Source organism: Topomyia yanbarensis, unplaced genomic scaffold (genome assembly GCF_030247195.1).
Source record: "Topomyia yanbarensis strain Yona2022 unplaced genomic scaffold, ASM3024719v1 HiC_scaffold_21, whole genome shotgun sequence".
In the NCBI taxonomy this organism is placed as follows: Eukaryota; Metazoa; Arthropoda; class Insecta; order Diptera; family Culicidae; genus Topomyia; species Topomyia yanbarensis.
In genome coordinates this window covers 244,721-265,938 of record NW_026683393.1, presented here as the reverse complement: position 1 = coordinate 265,938, position 21,218 = coordinate 244,721, and the positions used below count along the sequence as shown (strand labels likewise).

The 21,218-nt window shown below is 36.6% G+C and overlaps 2 long non-coding RNA genes across 2 annotated transcripts; both read left to right on the top strand.

Moving 5' to 3' along the window:
* The first annotated feature begins 858 nt into the window (after positions 1-858).
* LOC131694962 (uncharacterized) lies at positions 859-14,062 on the top strand. Its single transcript, XR_009306568.1, has 3 exons — positions 859-919; positions 1,275-1,690; positions 13,359-14,062. It is a non-coding gene; the product is annotated as an uncharacterized LOC131694962 (long non-coding RNA).
* Positions 14,063-15,043: 981 nt separating this feature from the next.
* Positions 15,044-21,128, top strand: LOC131694963 (uncharacterized). Its single transcript, XR_009306569.1, has 4 exons — positions 15,044-15,216; positions 15,273-15,601; positions 16,021-16,320; positions 21,079-21,128. It is a non-coding gene; the product is annotated as an uncharacterized LOC131694963 (long non-coding RNA).
* The last annotated feature ends 90 nt before the right edge of the window (positions 21,129-21,218 follow it).

Below are 21,218 nucleotides of genomic sequence, written 5' to 3'. Positions count from 1 at the left end.
CATCTGTAATTTTCACAAGCCTTTATACTTGGATGAAAATTTTACAGCTTCACGCTTAAAATTTTGATACTTAGCGACCCTATTGTCGAATTAATAAACTTTAACTTAATTTAATGATAACTTGCATAAAAAGTACCTTTGGGATCTACAAATTGCTAATTTTTTGCTCATAAACAAAATATGTTACGACATTTTTAAATTTTAATTGATTCATCTAGAAATCTACTTAAACACTGGTTTTGACCCGCAGGTATAACATTAAAACCTTCAAACTTTGTCCTCAGAATTTTAAATTTTTCCCTAATTTGTTTAGAAAACTTTCGAAAAAATATATTCTTTTTCCAAAATAATTAATTTGTATGTTCAAAAGCTATTTTCGTTGTATAGTATTAAAGCTTATAATGTCTACATCTCGAAGCTGGAAACTGTGAATTTTACATCCAATAAAAATAAGATTTGACAAAATTACAGAAGCTTGAATCAAGCTTTATGGGGTGCAAATTTTGGCTCGGCGTTTATTTTGCACCATTTTACCTTATTGACCATTACATCGTAACATTTTACGCCCTTCGCCATTACATCGTTCGCTATTACGTCGTTCACTTCACATCGTTCGTTTTACGTCGTTCGCTATTACATCGTTCGTCATAACGTTGTGTCAAGCACATCATTCTTCAACACATCTTTGCTATTACATCATTTCGCGTACGTCGTTTCAGTATAGCAATCAGTCTTGTAATATTACAATATCGAATCTAGCGCCCAATCGTGTAATATCACAGTTCTCAATCTAAAGAGTGATGTGCATCGATTTTGATGTGATATCACAAGATTTTTTTTGCTGTGTGCACACAGCAAAAAGAATTGTAATGATGGTCGATGCGATGTTCACCGATGCGCATGGAATTTAGACGTAATGGTAAATCAAATACAATATTGTGCTGTTTTAGATACAATTATACACCAATCACCTAGTATCACATAGAAACTATGTGACTAGGTTTTTATGTCATTTCCACTGAATATTGCTTTCGGATCGATATTGTATTGCAATGAAAATGATGTACGAAATTGTTGCATTGAAAATTGTGTAATATTAATCTCCTGGAAGAATATCCCTGTTCAGAGTGTGATATTGTTCATTGAAATATTTGTATTATCACACGATTTGGTGTAATATTATATTCATAAATACGCACATCACTGTTTACATCAACTTTACTGTGATATCACACGCACTAACGCTATATTAAACAGTACAAAATTATTTTCAGTGTATGAATGACAACTCTTCGCCGCCTGCCACATCTCGTTCATCAAAGACTTTTCCTGCGTGTGATGTGTGATAATTTTGGTATACAGATTCTCTACTCGTGCTAGTCCGTCTTTAGCAGGAAAAGTTTGCTCATCCCCTCCAAGTCTTCAAGATTAGGAAGTGCGCAATTCCATAAGGTGTTCCCGAGGCCAGATCATCGAAAAATTTTGTCGGCATAGCTGCATGTATTACCAAAAAGACAGTTTGTTTACTGGACTACTTATAGCTCGGCTGTGGTATGGAGGTTAATGAACGATCGATCATTAAATCAACCGAAGTAGGAAGGATCAGCTGGATTATCGGAATGACCATGAAGAGGCCGGGAAATTAGTACAGCTTTAATTTGATAAGAAGAACAGACCAAACTTTATCATGGTAAGTGAAATCATTTGCATAATTTTAAACATTTGACACCCTTTACATCTACCGTCCGCATATTTTCCATAATTGTCAGAGAATTTGTCCCCTGGTATTCTTCATCGTGATAACAAACTGTGTAATGCTGCGACAAATGAATCGTTCGATAGATTTTAGACCTTTATACTATTTGTCACCATACACACGAAGACACTATCTTTTGACAGCAGCTGTTTTCGTCCAACTTGCTGTAAGAGAATATGTCCAGCATAATCAAGACCAACCTTTTGAAATACTGGCACTGGCACATAGATTCGCCATTAACTCACGTACTTTTGTAGGTTTGATCTTGAAGGTCGTTTTCTCGAATAACTTCCGGATTCAGGAGAACATTGCAATCGATCGATACTAATCGTGATCGGAGCCTGGTTTTCCTGGCTTTTGAATGACGATGTCATTTAGTTGTCTCTAATCGTGAGGGACAATGTTACCCTCAAGAAACCTAGTAAATGAATTCAACGAGTATCTTTTAACAGATTCTGGCAGATTCTTCACCAAATTGAATTTATTCCTGTCGGGCCCTGAAATTTTATTGTTACATGATACGAGAGCAAGTGAAAACCACCATCGAAAATAGTGTTTCGCTCGCATTATCGTGAGGGTACGTGGCGCGGTCAGTTTTCTGTGCCGGGTGGAAAATGGACAAACCTTTTTGGCGAATTCGAATATCCAACAGTTTCAATATTACACACTAATTAGTATTGCTTCAGTTTCGCATCGGGCTTTGCCCCAAAGAATGCTCATCGATGTTTCTATCGTTGATCCGCCAACGAACCAGCGTAGGTAATTGTTTCCTGGTCTTCATCAAAATAGATTATAACTATTAGAGGGAGGAAAGCGCCACTGTCTCCATGTATTCACGGACTGAAACATGGGGTCTCGCTCTAGCATATCGAATACCATTACTTTGACTTTAACAGTGGCATGCGACCTCTAGTTGTTATAATCTTTTCTTTCATCAAATTCTTTATTTGCGTTTCTAACGTTGCGTACTATTGGTAGCTAGCGAGTAAACCGTCGTCCTGCAAGGTCTTACACGAGGTGACCTTCTTTACGTATAGGTCTGAGCACTCTTTGTTCCATCACTTACAATACAATTTTTCAATTTCTCCGAAAACATTTCTCGCACTCTTAGCGCAAAATAATCAACACGTTCTTTTGCAAATTAATTAATTCTTATTAAAATGGAGGAAACATTTCGCGGATCTAGAACACTAATGACAGATCAAAATCGCTTTGACAACCCCTGGTAACTCGACAAGTTCCTAAGCTAATATAACACCTATTTCACAGTGAATTCTTGACCGATTCCTACAAACTTGATATTATATGATAGATTCAATACTCCCATTATCTGCTATTCAATTTCTTTGAGTTCTGACTTTTGGTTATGAAGTTACATGTTGGTTATTGCGGTCACTTAGGAATTTCTCATATAAACCGGTACAATCATTATACCTCAGAGGCTTAAAATCAATTGAAATAGACATCAAATTACTTAGATTCACAGGTCTAGATTACTGATAACCAATCTAAGATTCCACCGAAAGTCCCGGGTTCCAGGCATATACCAGAACCAAAGTCACATTGGTTCTTCATTGATGACCGAATCAATTTTTACTAACCTAGTCATAAATGGAAAGTTTAATATACGGTTGGGCATTTTACCCCCCATTGAGCACCCTCCCTTCCCTTTCCACCCCCCATGTTAACACAAAGATTCAAGAACTCATACTAATTAAGTTAAATGAATATTATTTGTTGCAAGTGTGTCAGCGACGACATGCCTATCACGTTAGTAGCAGTCGTGGTAGACATTAGTAATGTCATCACTAAGCTGAATCTGAACTACAGAATCACGTTTCCTGGGAAACATTCACCTTGTTGTTGCCTCGCGAAGAGCAGTCTTCAGCAGGTGCCTATCTTAATGAACTACTAAACAAATTAAGTCCGCCCGATGTAAACCGCTTCGGTTTTCTCACCAAGCGTACTGGTCTTGAAGCTCCCATTCATTGCTTCACTTTCCATGTACTGTATGACTGTTGCAGTACTGTATATAAATTTACTACGGGTTTATTTCGTAGTAAAGGCTAGTTTACAGTTCGGGAAATGGGTCACGGGATTTCGCACGGGATTGGCGTCGGGATTTGATCAGGGAAAATTTCCCGCCGAGATCTCTCCAAACTGTCAAACCAAAAACTCTGCTGCTTCTTAAAAATACAAACAGTATCAAACATGCAGCGAATTGCAAACCTTATAAGAATACTATTTTTCCCGTCGGAAACAATTTGTGTTGAATTGTTCCCGGTCGGATTTCTGTGTGGAGAGTTTTAAAATCCCGTGATGTTTCCCGCGGTTGGGTTTACACTTCAGGAAAACTGTCATTTTTGTGTAGACTCATTTCCCGTCGCGGGATTTGAAATCCCGAGCTCCATTTAAAATACACAGGGACTTAAATCCCGTGACACGTTTTCCGAACTGTAAACTAGCCTTAATGGCGAATAGATATTTTATATCATTAAAATATTTTAAAATCATGTGGTATCAGAATGGCAAAATTAAATATTAAACTAATTAAATGGGTTACATCATCGTAGAATTTAAAAAAAATCGATTTTTTATTTGCCTACTCGAGTGTTTTCAAATTTATATACTAAAAACCGATTTAATCCACCTATCAGTGAGATGAGACATTTCTTACACATTTCACTATTGGATTAGTTTGCAGAACTCACGAGAAGTAGGCACCCAACTAGAGGTGGGATGAAAACAGTTTCAAGTCTTGCACGAATAAAATCTCGAATAAGCTGAATAAATTATAGAAATCAACAAAACGACCGAAATAAATAAGTAAAGCAAAAAATGAAATAATAGGTTTTTAAATTCATAAAATGAGTAGAAAACTTAATGTAAATCAAAATTATCAAATACACGAATCAAATTAGATTAGGTTATTAAATAAAAATTAAAATTATATTTAGAAATAGTTATAAGATTAAGATTAATTGACTCATACTAACAAATTGAATGAAATAAAACGAATGACTGAACATGAAATGCATAAAATTAAAGATATGAATCAAATGAATCAAACGAATCAAACGAATTAAATGAATCAAATGAATCAAACGAATCAAATGAATGAAATGAATCAAATGAGTCAAATGAATCAAATGAATCAAATGAATCAAATGAATCAAATGAATCAAATGAATCAAATGAATCACATGAATCAAATGAATCACATGAACCAAATGAATCAAATGAATCAAACGAATCAAATGAATCAAATGAATCAAATGATTCAAATGAATCAAATGAAACAAATGAACTAAATGAAACAAATGAACTAAATGAATCAAATGAATCAGAAATCACACGAATCAAATGAATCAAATGATTCAAATGAATCAAATGAATCAAATGAATCAAATGAATCACATGAATCAAATGAATCAAATGAGTCAAATGAATCAAATGAATCAAATGAATCACACGAATCAAATGAATCACATGAATCAAATGAATCAAATGAATCACATGAACCAAATGAATCAAATGAATCAAATGAATCAAATGAATCAAACGAATCAAATGAATCAAATGAATCAGAAATCACACGAATCAAATGATTCAAATGAATCAAATGAATCAAATGAATCAAATGAATCAAATGAATCAAATGAATCAAATGAATCACATGAATCACATGAATCAAATGAATCAAATGAGTCAAATGAATCAAATGAATCACACGAATCAAATGAATCACATGAATCACATGAACCAAATGAATCAAATGAATCAAATGAATCAAACGAATCAAATGAATCAAATGAATCAAATGAATCAAATGAATCAAATGAATCAAATGAATCAAATAAATCAAATGAATCAAATGAATCAAATGAAACAAATGAACTAAATGAAACAAATGAGCTAAATGAATCAAATGAATCAGGAATCACACGAATCAAATAATTGAAATGATTCAAATGAATCAAATGAATCAAATGAATCAAATGAATCAAATGAATCAAATGAATCAAATGAATCACATGAATCACATGAATCAAATGAATCAAATGAATTAAATGAATCAAATTGATTTAATTCATCCAGTGAATACAATGAAATGGATCAAATGAATAAAAAGAATCGATGAACAAAATGAATTAGGTAAAAAATAAATGAAATGCATAAATAAAACAAACGAATCAAATAAACAAAATGAACTGAAGTGATAAAATGAATAAAAAGAAAAAAAAATGTGCAGAATAAAATTCATTGATTAAAATGAAAAATTAATCAATTGTAAAAGGTTATAAATTAATATAAAGAAATAAATTGAATCAAATAAATTATTGGGATGAAATGATTAAAACTGAAAAAGTAGTCAGATTATTAAAATGAAGAAACTGAACAAAATGAATAAACTAGAAAAAATGAATAAAATGCATACAAAAAACAAAGAATAAAATAAGTTAAATGAATGATATGAGTAAAATGCACAAAAAGAATAAACTGATCAGAGTGATTCCAAAGAATGAAACGAATAAAATAAGCAAAATGAACGCAGATGAACAAAACGAATAAAAAGATGCTGAATGAAATAATTAATTAAAAAGAAATGGTCATATATTTGAAGCTAAAAACATTTTTGAATGAAGAAAATGAATATACCGGATTCTACGAATTGGAGAACCATTGCATCAGAAAGTTTTGAAATGTTTTTGAAAATCCCATCTTCTGAGAAAAGTCTAATAAATATGCAATGGACTTTCTAGGGCTTCCATTTTTTTTTGGTTTTATTCTTTTTGTTTTCATGCTTCTTTACTTGACGGCGTCGTTTTAAGATTATCTGGTGTTTCTACTTTATTGTTGGACCTTAATTAGTTATCAGGAACCTGGAACGTTCAATTTGCTTTGGAATTCGAAGTTTTTGGTTTTTGGTCGCATATTCCCGAAAAAAAGATTTTTGTACAGAATAGAATTTACTGGTCCAGTATTTTAACGCGCAATTGAATATAGTAAAGTGGGACAAGGTCACATGTGCTTTCAAGCCGCTTGAACAGAGAACGACAGGGAGAATGCGATTCGTGAATGAGACAGGTAGATATTTCAAAGTTTTTATTTGCATTGAAGTAAATAGTGTGAAATGTCTGGCTATGTCGATAGCATAAAAGCCGTGCATTCAGTTGATTGCAATGCAGTCTCTTGCCATTCATCCTTATAGCTTTCATATTGTTTCGTTCGGAATTCTCGTGCAGGCAATATGTCAATAAATAAGTCCTATACAGACCAATACTGTGAAAAAGAAATGGTTCAAACTACTCAGTATATCCAGATATGGACGACGATAAGTTAGAAGACACATCGTAGTTGCATCCCCCATCGAGAGTGGGTACTTTGGAAAACTTCTTTTCCTGGATCTAATTTGTGGATATTTTTGGTCTTTGATCCGTTATTTTCATGAAAGTTCGTACCAATACAACGAATGTGCAGCTGATACAACTCATGGTTCATTCGCCTGCGCCACGTTTCATCTTCCATCTGCACGCCACCATAGATGGTACGCAACACCTTTCGTTCGAAAACTCCAAGGGCGCGTTGATCCTCCACGAGCATAGTCCAGGTCTCGTGGCCGTAGAGGACCACCGATCTAATAAGCGTCTTGTAGATAATCAACTTCGTGCGGCGGCGAATTTTGTTCGACCGGAGCGTCCTCCGGAGTCCAAAGTAGGCACGATTTCCCGCCAAGATCCGTCTCTAAATTTCTCTGCTGTTATCATTGTCGTCGGTTACCAGTGAGCCCAAATACATGAATTCGTCGACCATCTCGATTTCGTCACCGTCAATCCGAACTCGGGTGGAAGGTTCACATTGTCGTCTCTAGAACCTCTTCCTCTCATGTATTTTGTCTTCGAAACGTTGATGACAAGTCCAATCCTGCTGGCTTCTGCTTTCAGTCTTTGAGCATATATTTCATTCAAAATTCAATAGAGATACGAATAGTTTAAATATCGCACGTGGAATGTCTCTTTTGAAAATTTTCATCGTCAAACTTTCATATTATCCAGTTAAGCCAAATATTTTTCTGATATAGGCATGAATTTCCCTAATTATAGTGTAGATACAGGCTTTGAATACAATTGAATTAAAATTGAGTTGATGTAGCAGACAAAAAATAGTTTTGTTTTCTCAAACCTTCGCAATTACAATTAACAAATATTTCAGATTGACAGAAGATCTTATCACGCAACTTAGAAATGGATACAGAAATATCTAGATAGATGCGATAGAAGAGAAACAGAGAGAGAGAGATGGGGGGCGTGTGAGGAATGGCAAATGATGGTTAATGCAGTGATATTATTTTTATAGGTATATTATTATGATATATTGATTTCTTACATTCTTATCATAAATAATGTAAGTAGTAATTTTTGCGCCATAACCAGTATAACCTAAATCAAATGCAAACCCAGTAAAATGCAGCCGGAAATGAACTGGAATTCTGGCTGGTTTCAGTTCGCACACGGACTCCAGTGTCACAACCGATTCTAACTAGAATCGGTTGTGTCACTGGAGCCGGAATACGAACTGGAACCAGCCAGAATTCCAGTTCATTTCCGGTTGAGCTTAACTGGGAAAGAGCTAAATTTTCGCTAGATTTTTGGGCTTCAAACATACAGTTGCTTTCGGTGACGCCACGAGTATAATTATATGAGAAATCTTTTATCTCACGACTAGGTGAATTACTTTTTGATCTGTGTATTGATATACCATCCAACATTTACCCCATGATTGAACGCAATGCCTAATCCAAGGGATAAATACTAGAACTCACTGTTTCTTTATCAACAAATAATTTTGTCTTTGAAGTGAACTTATATATTGATTTTTGAGAAATAGTTAACTTGTTATAAAGGTAATTCCACAGAGAACAGACGTCCATCTTCAGCATTCAACTTGTGTAAAATCTCTAACGGTTTCGAAGAAAGTTTGGATATCTAAACCAGGTGCGCTACTGTCGTCATGTTTTTTGTGGCTGAGTGCGACAGAATTGACAGCGGTTATTCCTCTACCCAGTCAAACTAGTCCGGAGCCGATTCGGAATTCCAGCATGACTTCCAGCTCAAATGCGTCAACCGATAGAACCGGAATCGGTTATTTTCTTTGAGCTAGATTCCATGCTGAATCCATCCAGAATTTCGAACCGGTTCCGGAATCGATTTGACGGATAGTTAGGATAGGTTGGTGTGGCGGCGCTAGTGTTTTTCGTATATTAATTCAAATGTTTACACACGTTTTTGCCTTTCTCATATAAAGAAAGGCTATGCAATCACTGTAAAAATCGACTTTTTAACCGAGGCCCGGAGGGCCGAGTGTCATACACCATTCGATTCAGTTCGTCGAGATCGGCAAATGTCTGTGTGTGTGTATGTGTGTGTGTGTGTATGTGTGTGTGTCATTTAAACTCACACAATTTTCTCAGAGATGGCTGAACCGATTTTCGCAAACTTAGTTTCATCTGAAAGGTATAACGCTCCCATAAGCTGCTATTGAATTTTTAGTTGATCCGACTTCCGGTTCCGGAGTTACGGGTTGAAGAGTGCGGTTACACAGCAAATTCCCATATAAACTGGTACCACCATGATGTTCAAATGATGTAAAACATATTAAAATTGATGTAACATTACTCTAGTTTGCGGGTCTGGATCACTAATGATCAATCAAAGCAGCTTTGACCACATTGGCCACCTATGACGGTTCATGACGCCCCCGGGGAACCCGCCAAGTTCCTAAACTAATATCACACCCATTACACAACGAATTCTCTACCGATTTTTACAAACTTGATTTCAAATGAAAGATACAGTAATGCCATTGACTGCTGCTGAATTTCATTCGGTTCTGACTCTTGCTTCCGGAGTTACAGGGGTGTTAGTAAGGATACACTGGAATTTCCCATATAAATCGGTACAATCGTAATACCTCAGAGGCTAAAAACTATTGAAATGGTCACCAAATTACTTCTAATCGCAGATCTAGATCATTGATTGCCAATCAAACATTCTTTGAATATATTGTCCACTATCGACGATTCCGGAATTCCGGGCATATTCCACAATTAAAGTCACATCGGTTCATCGGTGATGACTAAACCGATTTTCTCAAACCAAGTCTCAAATGGAAGGCAAAATATGCAGTTGAGTATTGCGTCGCCGCCCCTCCCCCCGCCTTGCCCTTCCGCCACCATCCTTCATCACTCCCCTCCTCTTAGACCACCCTCACGCCCGCATTTCCTTCATCCACCCCGTATACCGAAATAAGATGAAGGATTTTTGACGCATCCTCCACTCCCACTCTACTAACCCCCCATTCCCTACATGTTCAAACCCATTCCACCAACCTTTCCAAATTATAATCACATGAAGATAACATTGAACTCATGCTTATTAAGCTAATTAAATATTATTCTTTTGCCTTTCTTATGTAGAAAGGTTATGCAATTACTCCAAAAACCGACTTTCTAACCGAGGCCCGGAGGGCCGAGTCTCATATAACATTCGACTCAATTCGCCGAGATCGCAAAATATCTGTGTGTATGTATGTGTGTATGTATGTGTGTATGTATGTATGTATGTATGTATGTATGTATGTATGTATGTATGTATGTATGTATGTATGTATGTATGTATGTATGTATGTATGTATGTATGTATGTATGTATGTATGTGTGTGTATGTGCGGATTTGTTAACAAAATGTCCACATCGGTTTCTCGGAGATGGCTGGTTACAAAACAAAATTTGTTGATTTGTCCACATCGGTTTCTCGGAATTTTCTGAACCGATTTTGACAAACTTAATTTTAAATGAAAGGTCCATCAGCTGCTGTTGAATTTTGTGTGGATCCGAGTTCTGGTTCCTGAATTACAGGGTGATACGTACGATCACGCAGCAAATCCCGATTCTAACGAATTCTGCGATGGATGTAAAAAGGTGAAATTTTTTCCAAAATGTACACAACTGTTGAATTTGTAGATCTAGGTCCCCAACAGTCATTCAAAGGCGCTTTGGTCACACTGGCCACCATCGACGGATCCTGAAGTATCCAAATTCAGAATAACGGTTATATTGGTTTCTCGAAAATGGCTAGACCGATTTGATCAACTTAGTCTCAAACGAAAGGTGTTGCGTCCCCGGAAACTGATATTAAATTCCATCTCCATCCGACTTCCGGCTCCGGAGTTACGGGTTGTGGAGTGCGATCACATAGAAAACTCCGATTCAAACCGATACCGCGATGAATGCAAAAAGGTGCTTTTATATATACTTACCAAGTGTAATAAGAATGAAAGACATTTCCATAATGTTATATTGTACGAACCAGCTATTGTATCATTGTTTGGAGAAATGAGAAAGGCACAATTGCACTTCTAGGTGGATTAAAACAGGTTTTTAAATATTTTTGTTCGATCATGGATGTCTGTTCTCTGTTGTAATTCACAAAATGTTCTCAACATAGAATTCCTTGAATCACGTAGATGTGTTTTCATACCCCGATATTTAAAATCGGTTTAGTTTTGCCCCTAAAACACCAGTAAAGCAATACTCTGTATGAAACAATCTCATTTTTAGTTAGTGGAAATTGGTAAGCGAGGAATAAAAATACAAAATGTTTAATATCTTCGCCGCTTGCGCAATCTATAGCTTGTTGGAAAGGTATTTTTACAAGCTTTCTATTTATGTGCAGTTTGTGAGCAATATTAGGGGAATTATGGTTAAAACCGACACCTTAAGCTTAACACTTTTTCTAAGTTGCCACAAAACCAATAAAATTATAATTTTTAAGCAGAATTCTTCATCAGAAAATTCTTAACAAGACTTAATTTTTTCAGCGCTTCAAAAAATTAATTTCATTAAAAAATATTGGTTGTAAAACTTGGAAAACAAAGTGACTTTTTGTAAGCACTGCGGGTAAAACCGACACCCCATAGGGGTAAGATCGACACCCCCTTTAATTTATTTTCTCTCCACTTTATTAAAATCTTTATCTTTATTAAACATGAGATATATGCGTGATTAATAAAGTGTGAGTATGTATGATGCAAATATGTGCTTTTTATTGCTTCATCATGTAGTGAGGGGAAGAAAGTTCGAAAGCGTAGTACTATAAATAAGAGTATTTTATGCTATAGGATTATTTATAGATATGAGTATTTCCAAATAATCCTTGCGCACATCATTGTAACCTCCAGTGTCATTTTATTTCATAAGAGAAGATTTTCAGGTGTTCTACGTTCTGCTAATTGGATTCATTCACTTATAAGTGACACACACACTTCTTAGTAAAACTATCTTTTTCAGATTTGATTTTTCGGACTCTGATCATCAACGATCTATTGGAGTATACATAAGATCATTGTCTCATTGTGATAAAATTCGTCTATGACAAACCAAGAGAACACTATAAATTCGGTTTGATGACCTTTTTGCAGAAATAGCAAAAGCTTCGTTAGAATCAGATAAGCAAAAATTCCAATTTTTGATTTTTAAAGAGACTTACAAGAAATAAACACAATAAAAGTATTTCTGTGTATTTCTGCTAATACTATAGTGTTCTAATAGGCTAATTGAAGTGTCACAAAGATCCCCAGTATTTTGAAATGAATCGCAACTATACACAACCATCTTAACAGGGTGTCGGTTTTACCCTAACCATAGGGTGTCGGTTTTACCCCAACAGCGCACATTTTTTTATAAAAGCTATTAAAAATATTGAATTTTTCAAACTCGTCTTCAATGCACCTAGTTGATCATAGGACAGGCCGATAATAATAGGTACTGAAAAATGGGGTGATTTGAAAAGCTTTCGTTCGGTTAAAACCTTAAAATCTACCAACGAAATTTTACATCCAGACGAGTATGAACGCTGCTGTAGAATGTTTTGTTAATTTTTATGACATTCGGCGCACTAACGTAAATCCAATTTTTCTTCAAATGCTCTAAATAAACGTACCAATAATATTGTATCATTATGAAATGAATAAAAATTTGATTTCTAGGAAAAGTTGTGGGGTGTCGGTTTTACCCACAGTGTCGGTTTTTCCCACAATTCCCCTACATTGTTCAAAAGTTATTTGCAAAAATCCTGCCGTGTATTGACAAAATCCATATCTCAGAAAGTAAACAACATATCGAAAATCAGAAATAATAGTGTCAAATGGCAACGTTAGGCCTTTCATTTGAAACTAGTTTCATTAAGATCGGTTCAGCCATTGCTGAGATAATTACATGACATTTTGTACATACATACATACACACACACACACACACACATACAGACATTGTCTCATTTTGTCGAGCTAAGTCGATTGATATATGAAACTCGGCCCTCCGGGCCTCGGAGAAAGTTTTCAAAGTTTGAGCGAATCCTATACATTTCTTTTGTAAGAAATGTAAAAACGAAAAGCAACAAGAATATTTATATACTCAAATTTTCAATTGCGAAGTAAGACGCGATTAAACCTAGTTCACCTCAGAAAATCTGATCGACATCGGACAGACCGACATATCGTTAATAGTAACAACAATAATTTATATCATTTCCTTTATTTTCAGTATGAGACGTCGACTTCAGCGCATGAGCGCAAATCAATCACACAACCGCGCCATTGAATGGACGTATAATCACAGAGAACAGACGTCCAACTCCAGTTTTGAAGTTGTATAAAATCGAAGACATTTTCGAATGTAGTTGATATATCATCACCAGGTGTGTTAGTATCGTCATTTCGTTTGGTAGCCGAGTTCGACTGGATTTACAGGTTTACATGGAACTTTCAAAATGGCCGACATTATTACACCTCCACCCAGCCAAACCATTCCGGAACCGATTGAGTCGGAATCGGTTGTTTCCTTTCCTTTGGAATTTGTGAAATGGCCTCCAAAGTAGTTAAATTTTTCTTTCAAACACAAATGTTTTATTTATTAACAAGTTATAGGTTCGAACATACCAAATTTATTAAAATATAGTTTGCTTTAATGTAAAATTTAGCTGACTACCAAAGCTTTCATATCACATCTCTTTTCATACTTTTTGTAGCGACTCACTCTATCTTACTCAGGTGCACAGTTACCGCCGGATAAAATATTGGCCCCAGAAACGCTTGATATAATCTGTAGCTTTTTCAAATCTTAATATGATTGGACTAAAAAAGTGGAGTCCTTTATTAGTATGTTGTTATTATGCGTGCCAAATTTAATAGGTTAGATCATGTATGGATAAACCAAAAACGGTTTCAAGGGCGCGTATAATGACAACTCGAATGACAACCTATTGAAGGATTAAGCTGCAAAATTTTTTTCCAAAAATAATAAGATTTCACAAAATTACAGACGATTTAATCAAGTGTTTTGTGAGCAATATTTTACTTTGCGTTTATAGTGCACCTGAGTATATATTGTTCCCTTTTACATCGTTCGTTATTACACCATAGGCCGTTACACCATTTGCAATTACATCATTCTACATTACGTCGTTTGTTATCACATCGTTCGCCATAGCATTGAGTGCAATACATCATTCTTCAACACATCCTTTTCATTGCATCATTTATGGCAATTTCGTTTTTGACAGTGCACTACACCGGTGTAGTCGGCGCTACACTCATTCAAACTTGGGTGTAATCAGTCTATCTCTTTCTTTGCACTACACCGGTGTAGCACCAAGAAAAAACGAAAACGCCATTAGTTTATGTCGTTCCACATAGCACTCACTCGTGTAATATCACACTACTCTATCTAAAGAGCGATGTGCAGCGATTTTGATGTGATATCACAAGATTTTTTTTGCTGTGCATCTAAGCCTACACAGCAAAAAGAATTGTAATAATTGTCGATGCGATATCCATTGATGCACATCAAATTAAGACGTAATGATAAATAGATTGCAATATTGTACGATTTTAGATGCAATTATACTTGGATCACCTAATATCATATGCAAACAACGCTCATAGAATATTGCATCTTTTTCACTAGATATTGCATTCAAGTTGAGATAATATTGTGATGAAAAAGATGTACAAAATGTTTCAGTTAAAAGCGTGTAATATCAATCTGATGGAAGTTTGTTCCGTTGTGACGCGTGATATTGTTTATTTGCAAATGTATGTTATTACACGATTTGGTGTGATATTATACTCAATACAGTGCACATCACTCTTTACACGCAAATATTGTCATATCGCACGCACCAAACTTATATTAAACAGTATAATTTTTTTTTTTCAGTGCGGTGATGAGCAATTTCGTCCATTTTCTCCTTCGTTATTCTAACAGTAGGATGCGAAAATTAGTTTTTCTAAATTTTGATAAAACTAGCATAAAAGTAACAAAAACTTTGATAATTAAACGCTGTGCACGATTGAATAATGAACCAACAAAATATGTTCGGCCGGAAGAATCTGAAAACTTCGTAAGTTTTTTGTGCCTTGTTTACGTTTGTATTGAGCTAATAATGCATTTTTCTAGTTTTTGGGCCGTTTATCCATTGCTGGAATACGGCCTCATTGACTGTTTGCTGGAGAATTACCGCATGAAACCCATATTAATTCATTCGACAACAGCAGTTGAGGACGTACTGGAGTTGCTCGATCGAATCAAGTTGATCTACGAGTGGAAAAATGAAAATAAACGGGAACCATCTGCTAGAGACGGGGGCGTTGACATCTATAGTCGGAACCAATGACCCGGAGTTTATTATTCGATTGGTTAACATGAATGAGTCAGTGAAAATGCAATTATGTGCAATATTGAACAGCGAGCAAAAGAATTAAAACGAAAGCCATATCAAAGTGGAAGTAAGTAATTATAAGATTTACTGTTGCAAACCGTCCTCTATTTCCCAGCCGAAATTTGATTCAAAGTTCTGGCTGGTTTCTACTAGAACTTAGGTTAAAAGGAAACAATTTCGACTCGGAATCGATTTTTGTATTTGGGTTTAAATTTCTAATCAATTTCCGGCTAAGACAAGCAATATTCACACCTTTCCGATCCGATTCAGTACCGTGCATGGGCGCCAATATTCTTTCATATACTTCAAATGCGAGCCACACTTGTCCGGTGCACGGATTAGTATGAATGCATTTGATGTGTATGATAGAATGTTTGTGTCCGTGCACGGTACTGAACCGGCACTGAAACGGATCGGATAGGTGTAAATAGTGCTTAAGCCCTATAACAGTCCGGTCTGACTTAACACCGACCAACTCTGTTCCAGATATGTGTATGCGTGTTCAACGTGTTCTTCATGTACGGCAATGCCCTTGTTGAACGAGTACCTCGAGTAGCTACGTAAAAACTTTCACGCGTTTGAGGGCGAGTGCAAACACACCCTCCGAGAAGACAAGAATGATGTTGGCGAACTTTGCTGCTTTTTGAGGGATCTTTCAAAGTCAACTACGAATGATTTATATTGAAAATACTAAAAAAAGAGACGACACACCAGACCTTCAAGTGATTCAGGGTTTAATTAAATAATGACTGGTCGGCGGGGGACAATATCGCTACTTAGAGCGAGGTAAGCACCTAGTTTCCGAAAACAATTTAGGTACATGAAGGGTCTGCTAAATGCGCCTCTCCAGTCAAAAAAAATACAACAAAAGCTAGTAATTCTATATAATCCATTTATTCTATAATGTGAAAAGATTAACTATAACACGGATGGTTCGAAAGTTAAGATATTTCGTAAAACTAGCTTGTCTCAATACCACAGACTAACAGACATGGCACTATAAAGAAATTCCTCCAACAAATATCGATCCACCAATTTTCCCAAAACACTAACTCCACCTTTTATACACGGTCCCAACCTCTCATTTGCTAGTGGGTTATCCCTCAGATTTGGGAAGAATTGGCCACTAGTGGTCTATCACCCGTACACTTGTGCTTATGTCAGCGGCGCCATCGCAAATGCGACCATAGTCCCAACGAAAAATCTCGAGGCTTTTTCGAAAAGATATATCTAACAATGAGAGATTCTCATTGTTTACTTTCTCTTCTATTAATAAATCGGTCGCTTTAACATTTACCCCTCAACTCTTTGCATAGTATCGAAGGCTACATATTAAGATTAATAATTTTAATTATCTTTATTATGTAAATTGGAAAATTGAAATCCCACATTTTGGCAATGAATCCTTTGTGCCACACACTGTCGAAGGCTTTTTCGATGTCTAGAAGAGCAACTCCAGTGGAATAGCCCTCTGAGATATTTGCCTTTATCATGTTGATGAGTAGTTGAATGTTAGTTAATTATTCAGGATTTGTTTTTATGATTATTTAATTCGACCAAGCACACAGACTCTTAGAAATGATATGCAGCCCTTTTGGGTCGGTGTGGTCTGTTCGAGTCGAATCAGATGGACATTCGGTTCGAGCAAACTTTATGGGGAATAATGGATAAATATTTCTCATGCCCTTTATAGGCAGAGATTCTTTTTGTGAAACCCTAAAATGCCTTCACTCCTATAGCTACTCAGCATAATGATAATAGAAAAAAATGAGGATTTGCCTGATCCATATCGTAATGAATACGAATATTGATTGGAACAGGGATAATCGAATTCTGTTATAAGATCAAGGTGAAACAGCACAGTTGTAGGAAAAAGTATTCGCTAGTAAGGACTAATACTGCTAGTATGTTTACCGTATCCATTAGGGACCATTCATAAATTACGTAATGCTTTTAGGGGAGAGGGGGTACGACAAATTGCTACATGTTGTGACATATGGGTGAGGGGGAGTAAGCTAGAACGTTACGTAACATGTTTTCACTGAAGAAAAAAAAATTGTTTAAAGAATTTGTTACGTAATAGGGGAGGGGGTATAGAGAAATTTGTGACAATTTGTTACATGGGGGGAGGGGGGAGTCAATTTTGGGCCATTTTTTGCGTTACGTAATTTATGCTTGGTCCCTTAATAGTCGGTTGATCCGCTTCGGACCTAGGAGACAAAAAGGAGATTAAGAAGAGTCAGAAACGGATTCAATGCGAAATTTTGCAAGGCGATGGTAGGATGATTTTCCATAGAATTGAGCAGACTAGATGACACTACATTGCACGCTCTGTGCAACAAACTTGTGCCAAACAGTAGATATGTAGGTATGTAAGTTCGTATGTATGAATGTATGCCTGTATGTATGGATGTGTATAGGAGCAATGTATCCCTGAGCAACATGGAAGGACAGCCCTTTGAGCCGCCAAAACGTTCATGAGAAGCCGGGTGCGCGGTCATAGGTGTGGCCAGAGTTAAAAATAATCGAAGCTCTTTTTTGACGGCTGAAAATGAACCTGTTGCGACTCGCAGTGAATAGAAAAAAATATTCATTCAAATATCCATGATATTCATTCAGTTGAATATCGTACAATATATTCATTTCACTAATTATATAGGAAAATGTTTTCAAATGCCGGAAAAGTATATGAAACAACAATCATCATCGCTTACATTGTGCCAGGGCATACTTTGATGCGTTTGATTCGTTGCTGCACGGCCGCTTCGTGTAATAATCGGAGACGAATGAAAATCTGCATGGATGAATGGGCGGTTTATTCGTTTGACGTTTTCAGCTGCGTCACTGAATATTGAAAATGAATGCGGCTGAATTTGATCAATTTTCATTCAATGAATTTGAATATTTTTAACTCTGGGTGTGACCATAAACTCGACCATAAAGCACTGCACACACTGACAAGTGCAAGGATGAGACGGTATGTGTACAGTTAATGTACATAGGTTGCAGAAATAGGTTGTTGAGACAATCTGATTGCAGACTGGTAAATAACAATAACTGACAATAACAAATTTTATATATAACGCACGGCCTTTCTGTGATGACCCAGACATGTTGGAAGAATTAAATAATTCTTTGGGCTGAATTATTCTTGAAAAATGTTTTAGTTTTGAAAAAGACTGAATGAGTATAAAAAAGTAGCTATTAAAGACTGATTGTCGAAAAAATATAGGTAGTCTTGAGAAAGACTGTTGCTGTTGAAATACTATAGGTAAACCAGGAGCTATCAAGATTTGTGACCGGAAGGTTCTAGCCGGACTGTCGGGCGAAGAATTTTAGTTTTCGCACCAAGCATACTGGTCGTGAGGCTCCCATTATCATATCCATTGTTTCACTTTCCCAGCCCCGTGTGATTGTTGCAGTACTGTATATAAATTTACTACTGATTTATTTCGTATTTTTAACATCATGAACAGTGATATTTTATAGAACTTATATACCAAAAAATTAAAAACAAGGATATATAAATATTCAAATTTTGGATTGCGGAGAAAGGCTCGACCAAACAAAGTTCGCCTCAGAAAATCTGATCCACCTCGGACGGACAGGCAGATAGTTAACAGTAAAAACAATAATTTATATTATTTCCTTTAGTAGGGGTGGATAAATCGTGGTTTCATGCGATGCTTCAGTTCGTCGTGCGATTGTTGTTGTCCATCGCTGACAGATGGTGAATTTTCCTTACTGGTGGGAGGATCCGTGTGTTGCGTCCACTATTTGGGAAACCGTGCGAGATTTTTGCTGCAGTCCGCCATCGAATCTCGCCACAGATGATTCATCTGTACCGAGAAAACCCCAATTCTCGTTACAGCCAATATATCAGCAACAAAAGCAACAGATATAAGTCCATAACGAGAATGGGTCAGAGGGGAACTAGTGTAGATATCTACTGAGTGTATTAAGTCGTAAAGAAACGTTAAATATTGAAATTTGGGTTAAACATTGGATGAACTTAAAGAAAAGGCATATTTGGAAAAATATTTCACAAGTTGCCAGGGCGTTCCGGGATCGAAATATTGGGTGATTTTCCCCGGGTTTGGAGCATGTCATTCAGTTGTGCTCTGGTTTTGCGATGATCAGCGTCAGGTCCTGAGCATGACCATACGATATGGTCGATATCTTACCACAATGACATAGGGCGCTCTCGGCAAGCCCTATGCTCGAATGATGTGCGTTTGCGTCTTGCTGTGAAACAAATAAAGTCTCTGAACAAATCAAAACTCTTAAACCAAGGTTTAAGTGAGACCTTTGGCATTATTGAATGTAGCCATCGTTCTTTGTCGCCCATGGTCCATCTCGATTGCCAGACAGAAAGGGCCTTCTGTTGAGGGATATTGAGGTATTCATTGTACGTAATCGGTCTCTCGAGAACATTTCCTTCTATGGCTCCTTTTTAGCCAATTCGTCAGCCTTTTATTTGTCCTGGATAGGACCCACACAAATGTCACCTGAAATGACTGGTTAGCCAGAGCAAAAAGATTTCTTTGTATTTCCACCAGGTAGAACGAGGTGTACTTGGTTTCATTGATTGGAGAGCATCGATTGAACTGAGATGAAAAATGAAGTATTTGTCAGAAGCTAGAACCAGCCAGCTCCGCGACATACACGCTACATGGCGTTTCCTACATGGCGCCGTGGGCTCCTAGTGAACACAATTTAATTCTTTATGCGAAGAAAATAGTCGCCCTGAAAAGGGTGGTTTTCTCGTTGTTTCGGAAAGAAAGTATGTTTTTTCAGTTGCGTAGGCCTTCTTTTGATCTTTTTGTCATCCGGGGCAGCATTTCCTGCCAGCTCCAACACTTCGATGGCAAGATATTCACTGCTGTCAGGTAGACGGGTGCTCCGGTAGCGACACGCTCGGCGTAGTGACCCTTTCTCAGCAAACGATGGACAGGCAACTGGAGACCGGCACGAACCAAGCGGGATTTTTGCTTTTTCTTAGCCTTACCTCCTATACCGTCACCAGACGACCGTATGTTACCAGTATGAGTGTAACACACTAACATACGAATGATGCCGCACTCGCATACGACTCCGGTTTTTTACTTGGTTCAGTTTGCGTTCGAAGCGAAATAGGCTGGCCATCGAATGAAATCAGTTTACTTTCATCATCAAAGAGGAGGAGCTTCGAACAAAAACTGTTCATGATTTGCGGCTCGATGCATGTATTTAGCGGATAAAAAGATTTTCAAATTTAATTCTTGGTTGACGGTTTGATAGCGCTGATAAGGGCTAATTAGTTTTCCAAAGAATATGTTCTCTTGGTAGGTTTATTACATCACAAAATAAAATAAATCGATTTTTATAGGCCTACCTGAGGGTTTTATAATTTATATACCGAAAAATTAAAAACAAGAATATTTAATTGTGAAGACAGAAGCGACCAGACATTGTTTAGCTTAGAATATCTCGTTGATCTCGAAAGAACAGACGGATCGTAAACAGTAAAACAATAATAATTTATATTATTTCCTTTATATTCAGCATGATGACATCGAATTCAGTGTACGTACCCCACCTACAATAAATCTAACAATAGACCTTTCTCGTCAAAAAATTTTATATGCAGAACAGCTTCCGTTTTCATCGCTGGATCAATTCTGAATACTGTCACGTTAATTTGG